The sequence below is a fragment of the Euprymna scolopes genome, chromosome 14 (genome assembly GCF_053919585.1).
Source record: "Euprymna scolopes isolate OS-2025 chromosome 14, ASM5391958v1, whole genome shotgun sequence".
NCBI lineage: Eukaryota > Metazoa > Mollusca > Cephalopoda > Sepiida > Sepiolidae > Euprymna > Euprymna scolopes.
In genome coordinates, this window is record NC_136495.1 from 139,318,902 (window position 1) to 139,331,228 (window position 12,327).

Genomic DNA, 12,327 nt, shown 5'->3' on the forward strand with positions numbered 1-12,327 from the left:
ATTTAAAACATATCTTTTTCTTCTGGACATCGTAGGACAGCCATTAAGAGAGTATATTTAATGTTATCAATTTATCCGGGCAACGCATGTTCGCCCGCTTGCCATGCATACATTTTACAATGAAGGCGATGCTGAAGGGCGATATTTAATCCAGCAGATGCGAGTGCATGCAAACCAGTGCTTTCTTTGCCCATAATAATGTCGGTATGGCAAGGGAAATAATAACGTGGTGTTTGACAGTCAAATAAAGGCAGGCGGGGTAAAAAATTGATTTTTTTGTTTGGAAAGGAGGAAGAAATTTTGCATTTTCGTCCGTCTGTGATTTACTGCATTCCCTGTTGATAATTACCATAAAACAAATTAATCATTTCCATGAGAAGAGGAGCGATATGAACAGATATAGAGACGGTAGGAGAGGACGAATATTGTGTTAGAAGTTAAAACTAGACAATATCTTGATAACAGCGACATCAGCTTCTTGACCAAACATTATTTCTTTTTTAAATTAAAAATTTAATGTCCAAAAAAGGTCACTGATCATAATTTTAAAAAGTTAGAAATGAACTCGTACGAACGTTATATGAAACAATCCTAAAATTTTATTGTTCTCAAGGTCTTAGTATAAAAATCCGATTTCATTTCGGAAGGCAATGGTTACACAAGGCGTTATCCATCTTGAAAGCATTTCGAGTGCTACGCAAGTATGTATGTACACACACACAAACACACACACACACGCACACACACATATATATATATATATATATATATATGTATATATACTTAGATGTAGTTAGAAAAATGATGTGTGTATGTGCGTGTGTGTTTATTAGAAACACAATGCGCATAAATAACGGGTGTAAATCACCCAAAACATAAAACGCAAAATTAACCTGTTATACTACACATATAGACCAAACATGTACTACACGTTAGACAAGTCATAATTAAATTTATTTAATAATGAAAAATAAATATTAATCAGACGAAGATTATTTTTTCGTAGTTCAATATTTTTTAATTACTTAGTGATGTTTCTTCATTTATTTTTTAAAAATATTTCAGTAATAATATTTAATCTCATTCTTAGAATATTTCAGTAATGTAATATCAAACATTTATATATACGTTCATATAATTCACATACAAACATAGCAAATAATATTGCCCATAGAAAACTTTATGCTAGTACATACTTTCGAAGTCTTATTTTTCTCATCAGAAGTAGAGGGCAAGTGCTAAATAACAAAATATATATGCGACACCCAGCAATAGGTCTTTTAGGTGATCTTGCATCAGAAGAAAAATGGGTGAGGGATAGATTTTTTTAAAAGTTATTATAAAATAATTATGCTATGTAAATATGTTAAATTATTGTTTTAACACCACCAAGCGGTAGAGTTATGGCGTACACTTTTAGGGTATATATTGTATTTATATTATATTATATTTTTTTTCATGAATAATAAAATAGGAGTGTGCACAAATAAAAATACAGAAAAAAAGTTTGTAAAAAATAGGTAAAGTTTAAAAGAAACAAAGTCTGCAGGTGAGAGAAGATAATTAGTGTGGATGAATACTATGTGGCAACTGGCACATTTGGTACAGATAAAATATATTGTAATAAAATAAAAAAAATAATTAAGATGCTGGCAAACGCATTAAGGAATATAAAAAAACATTCTGTCAGGACTATAAAGTGCAACAATGATAGTAATTTCTGTCCCATCGACAAAATGTTGCATCCCTCTGCCTGTTCTACGAATACTTTAACGCTGAATGCTCTGACGAACTGCAAGTACTTGTACCCCCTCGACGTAAATACCCCTGACAGACCTTACAAGCAGCTAAATCCCACCCTTTCACAGTAGAAATCCCTAGATGTAAGAGAGCCTTCTACTAAAGTAGTTTCTTCCGCAGAACAACTAGATTTTGAAACTCCCTACCGGGTTCCTGCTTCCCCAACTGTACTGACATGCAGAAGTTCGAGTGTAACGTGAACCGAAATCTTGCTGCCCAACTCACTACATAGTACTCTTGTAACTTATGTCCCTGATAGTAGCCCCTTACATCAAAGTGGCGATATGCCTTGTTTGGGGTGAAAATGTCAAAAAAATTACAATACTAATTTTTTTTTAACAAATTATAAGTATTACTACTAATAATAATACCAATAACTATAACAATTAAAATGATAATACTAATGATAGTGTTTATAGGATTCCATAATTTATAAAAATGAATAACAAATACATTTAAGATAGTGTAAAAAGAAAATTGTAATAACATTTTGGTTGAAACCGTTATATAAAAAAGGAGTGCTAGACAGTAGAGAAATAAGAGTTGAAGTGGGACATATAGATGTTTTTTTAAATATACATACTGGTTAAAGTAAAAGGCTCCGAAGTAGATAGCAATACAACAAGCAGCCTATTGTATTTGGTTGAGAAAAAAATGTAAATTTGGAAATAAAAAGATGCATTTTAAAATAAGTTTTCGTTATTCTTTATATACAATTGTTTTACACAATCATGAATTCTTTTCATAACCTTAAATACAATATGGATAAAAAAGACAATTCCAAAATTCACTCATTTCAATCCAATCTAAGTCGGAATGCTGCTGAAATAGCTCGCTATATCAACGCAGCGTTTGGCTCCGAAACCACTCCGGAACGCACAGCACAATACTAGTTTAAGAAATATCGTGACGAAATGGTTGTCTTGAAAATGATCAAGGCAGTACTCGGCTATCGGATGTTTACAACGATTAAATATAAGCCTAAGTCGGAGCTAATCCACGCACTACTCTTTCAGAACTTGTTTCTGAATTAGACATTACACGACGACTTTAAACCACGTGAGAGATATTGGAAAAGCAAAAAATTTGATAAATGGGCGCTTCACGACCCAAAACACCCTTCCTTCATCGCAACCATAAAGCAAGATTTTTATGTTACTGGCATAAATAAAAGTTTGCGTTCGCAAAAGTGTGCTGATTCTTACGGCAATTATTTCGATGAGAAATTATTTTTTGAACCGAAGTTTGTTTATCTGAAATTAAAAGTTAAACACCGCAAATACTTTATTATCAACCTTGTAGATTTAATCGATATGTGAACGTTGTCAGCAATGATTTTGTGACCTCTGTTTGCAATTATTTTCTGTCAGTTTATATTTGATTGTACACATATAATCCAGGGTTTGCTGATCAGATATTTTATTGAATACTCTGGACAACGCCTTCAAACATTCAGGCTTTAACTGCTCCTTGAAAGTGTACCGACATGGAGCATGTTAGTATATATACACATGAGGCATGTTAGTATATATAAAGTCACCTTAAATGCGAGCTGGGAATAATTTTCCTTTTCAATCAATTTGGTACCCCCACATGGGGAGCGGTATATATTATTTTTAAGATGTAATTATCCACTGACATGTGTTTCGTCGTCTATGACTCATCAGAGTGGCTGAATATAGCGAGATTTGAAATCGGGACCTACGGTAATGAACCTAAGCACCTAACCTCTGACCCATCTTGCGAACTGTTTGGATTTATCGCGATTTACTTAAATGCTGTTTGTTTTGGTTTTAGCGATATGTTTTTAATGAATTCAATTATTTACGAAAGCGAATATTACCTAAATGCGAGCTGGGAATATGTGTTTTTCTTTTAACCAATTTGGTACCCCCACATGGAAGGCTGTATGCATTATTTTCACCTCTGATGAGTCTTAGACGACGAAACACGTGTCAGTGGTTAATTATATTTTAAAAAATAATATATACCGCTCCCTATGTGGGAGTACCAAATTGGTTTAAAGGGAAAATTATTCCCAGCTCGAATTTAGGTAAAAATGCGCTTTCGTAAATAATTGAACTCATTCAAAACATATCGCTACAACAAAAACACACACCATTTCAGTAAATCGCGATATATCCAGAGTGTTGGCGAGATGGGTCAGAGGTAAGGGGCTTCGGCTCATTACCGTGGGGTCCCGATTTCGAATCTCGCTGATGAGTCGTAGACGACTGATGAGTCGTAGACGACGAAAAACGTATCAGCGGATAATTACATTTTAAAAATTATATACATAATATATATATATATATATATATATATATATACGGCGAATATTGACTGAAGAGAGCTGGATAAGGATATCTTAAAACGGTCCTAATTGTCGAGCTGGATACCGACGGTACCAATGACTTGTCTCATCTAACAACTTTCTGTACACAAAATATAAACATACAAATACGCTCTTATATTTCGGAGTTTCCTTTTAATTGAGCACTCTGCGTGATTTTTTTCCCAAAAATCTAATCACATATATATATATATATATATATATATATATATATATATATATATAATCACACATTTTACAAAATAAATAAAGTGTTCCGTAATCGTCGACCTTGAGATATCAAGTTTCTGTAATCAGATTTGAATTACGTTCTCATATTTTAAAGACGTATACTCCCCAGAGATTACAGTTTGTTTACAAAGCACATGCCATTAAAAAGTTATATATATATATATATATATATATATATATATATATATATATATATGATGATGAAAATAGTGGAAGTAGTATTCCGACAAAATAGAGAAATAAAAAGAAACAAACCGGAGTATGTGTTCATAAATATTTCGTTTTTATTTATTAATCCAGAGGAAGTCTCGATATAAAGACGAAACGTTGATGAACACATAATAGGGTTTGTTCCTTTTTATTTCTCTCTCTCTCTCTCTCTCTCTCTCTCTCTCTCTCTCTTTCTATATATATATATATATATATATATACAGAAAGAGAGAGAGAGACAGACAGAGAGAGAGCGAGATATAAACACCCCGTACCAGAATAATATGCAAATCGATATTTTTGTTCTAACACCCCATTCTTTATCCGTGCCTAATACAAAAAGTAGATTCCATGCACAAAGCTTCTTTCTTAAAAGTGCACACCTGTGGAACTCTGTTCCGTTTCCGTTTATCTCACCGGACTACAATTTGGATGTCTTCATGTCCAACAAAAAAAAAAAATCATGATAAACCGTCCCCTCAAGTAAGACACTTTATCGAATCTACATTACTAACGATTACTACCATAGTATTCCATTGATTACTGTAGACGAAATCACCCTTATCTCCGGGTTCTTTCCGGGCCTTGATAAGTGGTGATACCATGGAAAAAAAAAAGAAAAAAAAATCCGATAGGTTTCAATAAAAATCTTGGAAACTTCGCACGTTATACGACAACACTAACGCATACGCAGATATAACATTTTAAGCTGATCTTCCCAATAGCGAGCAAACGGCAGCCATTTTGGTGATTTGCAGTTTTTTTCAGCGTGTCAACATTACATCAAGATGGGAAGTAAATTTGCTATAAGTCAGGCTTAGAAGTCTTAGGTTGTTCAAAGGTTCCATATTAAGGTTTCCACCATATAAATTGCCAAAGAATTATACCGTGATCATCGTACTATCAAACAGATTGTACTAACCCTACACTTTGTAACGGACGTTCTGGCAAAGGAGAAAATTCGTAAGAAATAATATCTGTCATGTCGAACAATGCGGAAGATCAAAAGAGAATAGGCCATAATGCACTTGAAACTAGCAAACAAGTTTTTGAAAAAGTTGGCGTTCCTGGTGTACCCAAGTCAACTCCTTGCCTATCATGGGGACGATTTCAAAATTTGGAAAACCAGAGTTCCGCCCTCAATTGAAGGATACCCACAAGAAAAAGAGGATGGAGTGGGGAAGAGATCGTATGAAGGTGAATTTTCAAACTGGTTCGTTCTCCGCAGAGGGAGTGAAAATTACCGCCAAACTCTACATTGGCTTCACAAAGTAACACTTGAAATCTTGGAACAAGAATATGAATTTGGCATCCCGGAAAGAGATAGTATTAATGCACGACAATGCACCGTCTACTTCTGCAAGGATAGTCACTGAATATTTGGAGAGAGGTTTTGCCAGACATGGGAAAATAATGCAATGGCCAGCCTGTCCTCTAGATTTAAATCCCATCGAATATCTGTGGAGCATCATTAAACAAAATATTTCCGCCGGAGGAAGGCAGTACAGCTCCAACGTTAACCTCTGGAATGCTATTCTAACTGCTGCCAAAATCAATTAATCAGATCAAATTGAATGTTTGACATCTTCAATGGGCCCAACGCCTTTATCTCTTGTCAATAAAACAATCTCAGTTTGTCATAATTACTACTTACTTATGGCAAATTTTAGATGTGCTCTGAAGTTCCAGCGCCAACAATTACGAGTTTACCCCCACGCCCAACCTTCAAAAGATATTTTGCAGCGCTTATTTATAACTAGGTCATTCTTGAATCAGTTGCATTTCTTTAATTTATCGAAATATCCGCTAAAAATAAAAATAACGGTTATTGAATATTTTCTAATACGGTTACGGTTATATATAAGATGTGAGCATGCATTTTTGTCACCATTCCACTAAAGATTGGAGGTCATCCTCTAATGTGTTTTTCCATTTCTTTAGTTTTGTGTTCATTTGTTTTCCTGGCATGCCTGTTATATAGTGTGGTGTCATCAGCATATATACCCATCTCAGAGGCTGTTTTCTCAGGGAGGTCATTAATAAATATTAGGAACAATAGAGGTCCAATGATAGACTCCTGATGCACTCCCGCATTTGTATCATATTGTTAAGATGTACGACCGTCGAGGGCAACATGGATTTTTCTCTTATCTAAGAAGGATTTAATTATGTAAAGTATTCTACCAGTGATACCGTATGATTTAATTTTCCTGAGGAGACCCTCAAGCCATACCCTGTCAAAAGCCTTAGATATATCTAGAGCTACAGCTTTGTCATCCCCCGCTTTGTCCAGTGAATGGTATATACGTTCAGAGATTACATGAGGATGACTGCTGTAGAACGGGGTTGTCTAAACCCATTTGGTTGTCAGTCAGAAGTTTAGCATCTGTAAGGATACGGACTAAATCATGGTTAATTATGGTTTCAAATATGTTTGCGAAAAGTAGGAGGAGGCTAATGGGGCGATAGTTTGATGGGTCAGTTCTTTCAGCAGAATTCTTGAATACTGGTACAAGTTGGCAAGAATATTAGCCTTGCGGTTGCTGAGGAAACAACCTCGTGATTGTTGGTTAGTGGGGGAATTGTTGATTGCCCATTGTTTTCTACACTGTTATATATAATTTTAAATATATATATATAGAGAGAGACAGAGAGAGAGGGGGAAAGAGAGAGACAAACAGAGAGCGAGAGAGAGAGGGGGAGAGAGAACGATCGGTTTTGTTTCAATGAAAAATCAATAGTAAATGACTGCGGAGAAAAAATGACGTGCAACTTTAATTAGAAAAATGGAAATTATTCGATATCTTCGTGTACGTGTCTAGGAAGTATCACTGAAAATAATTGTTAATTAGGTAGACATGATAAAATGTGCGTTATATTAATGATATTCTTAATAATAAAATTGATAGTAGCAGGAACACTATTATTAATTATAAATAATATAACATAATAACAAGCATATGTGAGAATTTCACATACAACCGCCATCTTTCTTTGAGGCCGGCCATAAAGTTTTAGTGCCGGTCAGTGATTGGTTACATTTGAATGTGTTATTTGGCTTGGCGCCTATTTGTATTCATGCGTTTATTTTTCAGTCTAAGAGAAAACACGGAGCAGGATAGCCTCACAGCGGTTCTCTCTGTATGAAACCAAGATAATTCCTTCGTTGAAATCAAACAGCCGGAGATAGAAGGACCCATCTTTACAAGCAGAGGCAACTTATTTTGCTGAACCTATTCAGATTCAGGATGACATTCCAGAAACTGTTCGTCATGGTATTATCCAAATATTGGATCTTATATTATTTCTGCTTGAGGGCAAAGGGGCTTCCATTATCCCTGATTATAGGTGCCACCATTCCCGCCGTGTTCTCCATTTACATCATGGACCCTTCCAAAGGAACAACTAACAAACATTCCAACAATAGGAATTCATACAAAAGGCTCCCTGCGTATGTTAGCAAAAGAACATGCCACAACCAGAGATATTTTTTGCTGTAACATTGGGAATAAAGTATGGTTTTTGTTTGTGGAATTCATTTGCTACTGCAGGGGGAAAATTGAGTGTGTAGGGAAGAAATTTCTTACACATAATAATAATTCTGATGTCGTTTATGAACGTCTTTCTGGAAAGGGATCAGATTCATTTCCAGAGGATTTCCCTTAATCGCGGCTTCAAACCAGGAGCTTCAAAGATCAAGGGTTTTCCTAAGGATGTTGGTGGTACCTCTAATATCAGAGGTTTGAAGGCCGCCTAAAACATCGGGGATTTGTAGTTTTTTTCAATTGCCCTTCAAGACGACTTGTTACTTCTCCTAATGTACCAACTACGAATGCGAGTATTTGTGTTATAATCCCGTGCATACGCCTTAATTCCAAGTCCAATGGAGCATAGTTGTCCCACTTCTCATTCACTTTCTCTCTCACATTCCTGCCCCAGGATACTGAGAAGTCTAGAATCTGCCAGTTGTTTTAGACCTTGTCGATGGCGACTCAACCCGGACGATTATGTTCCAATTGCTTGGTCGTTATGACACTTCTGTCCCACCATACCTCTACTTTGCCATCTTAACTTGTTCTCATTTCATTTGGCACCTCCCCAAACCATTTTTTCAGCACACTTAACGCCAACCCTCTTACACACCTCCCAATATATCCGGAGTCCCGTGCGATCATGTATTTAGCGCTACTCTCTCTTGGCCAGTCCACTACACCTGCTGAACTGTGCGCAATTTATTATGAGGTCTTACTACAAATCCGATATTCTGCAGCAACTTCCTCTCCTAGAACAACTTTTTTGAACAATGTTGTTCCTAATGTCTGCTCCTGTGCTGCGCAAACAAAGCTCCAGTACCCTTAGCCAGATACCCAGCTGTAAGCCATTGCCATGATCTTTCATCAGCCACTTCAGCTATATCATGGAAGAACCTTCCATGCATGTACATCCTAGCCAGTTCCTCTGGCCATTTCTCTGTCCATACGTTTCACATAATCAGCCTTGGTCTCACATACCTCCACTTAATTCACCACAACCATAAGCATCCATTAGTCACTTCTAAGCACATGCTTCTTCAACGACATCTCCTCAGTTCTAACACAATCGTTTACATTTTCAATTCTCTCGCACGATGTCTCCTCTTTTGATACAGACTTGCTACGCTACTTCGAACGTGGAATATACCAAGCATTGCTAAAACTTTTCTTGTTTTGATATCTATGGCATGCAAATCCTTGTCAGACCATTATAAAATTCCCGCAGTCTATCTCAAAACACTGACTGCCCATGCATTTACTGCTTTCATTAGATTTCCTCCATACAGTTTCGACTTTGCAATTAGTTTCACTCTTCTAAGATACTCCTTCCTGACTTTTTCTTTCATTTCTCTGTTCATGATGCCTACAACCTCCAGCAATCGCAAATACTCATATCCTGTATCTTCTCTTTCTTTAATGATTTCTCCATTTGACATCATTATTGCATTCGAATCAACTTTTACTCCTCTTTCCATCATCAGCGCCGCACATTTACTAATCCCAAACTCCATCCCAATGTCTTCTGAGTATGCCCCCACAAGTGCTACCAGTCTCTCCATTTCCTTTTCATTTCTACCGAATATTTTTAAATTATCACTAAACAGTAAAGGGTTGAGGGGTCTGCTACCAGATCCAAAGTTATACCCAGTTTTTCTCTCTTCAAGAGGATGCTCAGTGGCGCCATTATCATTACAAAGAAGAAGTGTCAATAACGAATCTCTTTGAAATTTTCTATTGAGCTTTACTTGTCTCCAAAAGCCCTACCACATTCTCAGCAAACTTTATCATCAATAATGTTTCACCTATCCATTAATGAGGAACCGTGTCATAAGCATTTCTGTAATCGATCTATGCTACGCTCAGATTCCTCTACTTTTCGCATCCTGCATTATTGCTTTATTTATTTTTTGTTCGTTAGGAAAAGCAACATTACTCTCTAGATTCTATTAATTTTTTCTCCGCAAATATTCCAGTCCACACTTTCCACATCAATGGCAGATATCTATAATTATTTGCATCTGTTTTTGCAGGACCTTTCCAAATCAGTTTTGTTCTTTCCTTCACAAGCCACTCAGCGACATCTCCCGACTCTACATCCCGACCAGGTTCCAGTCAGTTTGTCATCCTTCGTATGCCAGCCTTAATGTAATCGATGGTTATGTCAACATTCTTCATCTGCTGCATTTCTGATAGCCTATATCTGACCTCTCCCAACCAGCTAGCCTTCTCATTATATCGCCTTCGACTGACCAATTCCAACTCCAGAACTTCCTTGCATCTTTTGCATTTGGAGTGTTGTTATTTCCTGCCTGTTTACTAATATTTAATTCTTTATACAGCTGAGACTGATTGTTCTGGAAAAGGTTGTTCTGCCGAATGCAACACTTTTTCCAACAAAGTTCCTAATTTTTATACCAACAGTGTGGACCTTCTCTTGCAACATTGTTAGAACGTTCATCGTTCCCTTCCCCAATAATCTATACCTCCTTTCAAGCTCGTCCTTGGATCCCTGTCCTAGTTTAACTCCTTTTCTTATTTCATCGATTCTACCAATGTCTTTCCGCCACCGTTTAATACTTTCTTCAACCCGTCTCTTCCAGTGTGGAATTCTATCCTTCATTTCTCCCTTTTTCTTCCGTAATAAGACAAGACAATTTGTAATAAGCCAATAACGTATGACTCTGCATACAGAAGCCTGTTAAGTTTCCGTAATCGATATGCTCCTATTTATGGTGTTGTGAATTACTCCTGTAATTATTTTTACCTCGTTTTTCACCTTCCGCCTATCACTACTCTTCATACTTAGAATCTCTATGATATCGTCTCTAAGAAGGACCTCTCATAACTTCTAAAGTACTTCTGTTTCTACAGAAAGCAAAGTTCGAACTTCATAACCGCTTCACCATACATCTGCTCCTTTCACTAGCTCCATTGTCTCATAGTCAATGATCTCATCTGCCTTAGATCCTTCAAACTCTTTCTCATTACTTCCCCTAACCATAGGAGTTCATAGCTCCTCAGTTTTCCGCCTCCTATCATCGCTTACATTTCCCTTCTGCACTACCACTCTCTCAATTCTTTCATTCCTAACCATCCATTCAATCTCTTCTCTTGCAATAAATGAAATTAGGTTGTTATTTTTAATTTTGTTTAACTATAATAATAATAATAATAATAATAATAATAATAATAATAACAACAACAACCCTAATAATACTAAGAAACAACAATAATTCAAATTATATAAAATGATAATTATAGGAATAGTAATTTTTATTGTTTTTTAACACCAAACAGGTGACAATTTTATGATGATGGCACACAGTTTGCACATGGTACTATGTAGGGAGTATAACTGCAAGATACATTTTTACATAACACTTGAGATTCCGCATGCTGTTAGAGACAAAGACACTGGAACCCGGAGGAATTCCAAAGTCTAGCAGTCATAGAGAAGAAACTATTGGAGTAGAAGGCTTTCTTACATCTAGGGATTTCTACTGTGTAAGGTTGGTCAATTTTAAATACAATAAAAAGTGAAATCATAATGACAATAATAAAACCTATAACAAAAACATTACTAATACTACAATAAATTATCTAATAATAATAATAATAATAATAATAATAATAATTATGATAATAATAGCAATAATAATAATAATAATAATAATAATAATAATGATAATAATAATAATACTGATAAAAATAATAATAATAATAATAATAATAATAATAATAATAATAACAACAACAACCCTAATAATACTAAGAAACAACAATAATTCAAATTATATAAAATAATAATTATAGGAATAGTAATTTTTATTGTTTTTTAACACCAAACAGGTGTCAATTTTATGATGATGGCACACAGTTTGCACATGGTACTATGTAGGGAGTATAACTGCAAGATACATTTTTACATAACACTTGAGATTCCGCATGCTGTTAGAGACAAAGACACTGGAACCCGGAGGAATTCCAAAGTCTAGCAGTCATAGAGAAGAAACTATTGGAGTAGAAGGCTTTCTTACATCTAGGGATTTCTACTGTGTAATGTTGATCAATTTTAAATACAATAAAAAGTGAAATCATAATGACAATAATAAAACCTATAACAAAAACATTACTAATACTACAATAAATTATCTAATAGTAATAATAATAATAATAATAATAATGATAATAATAATAATA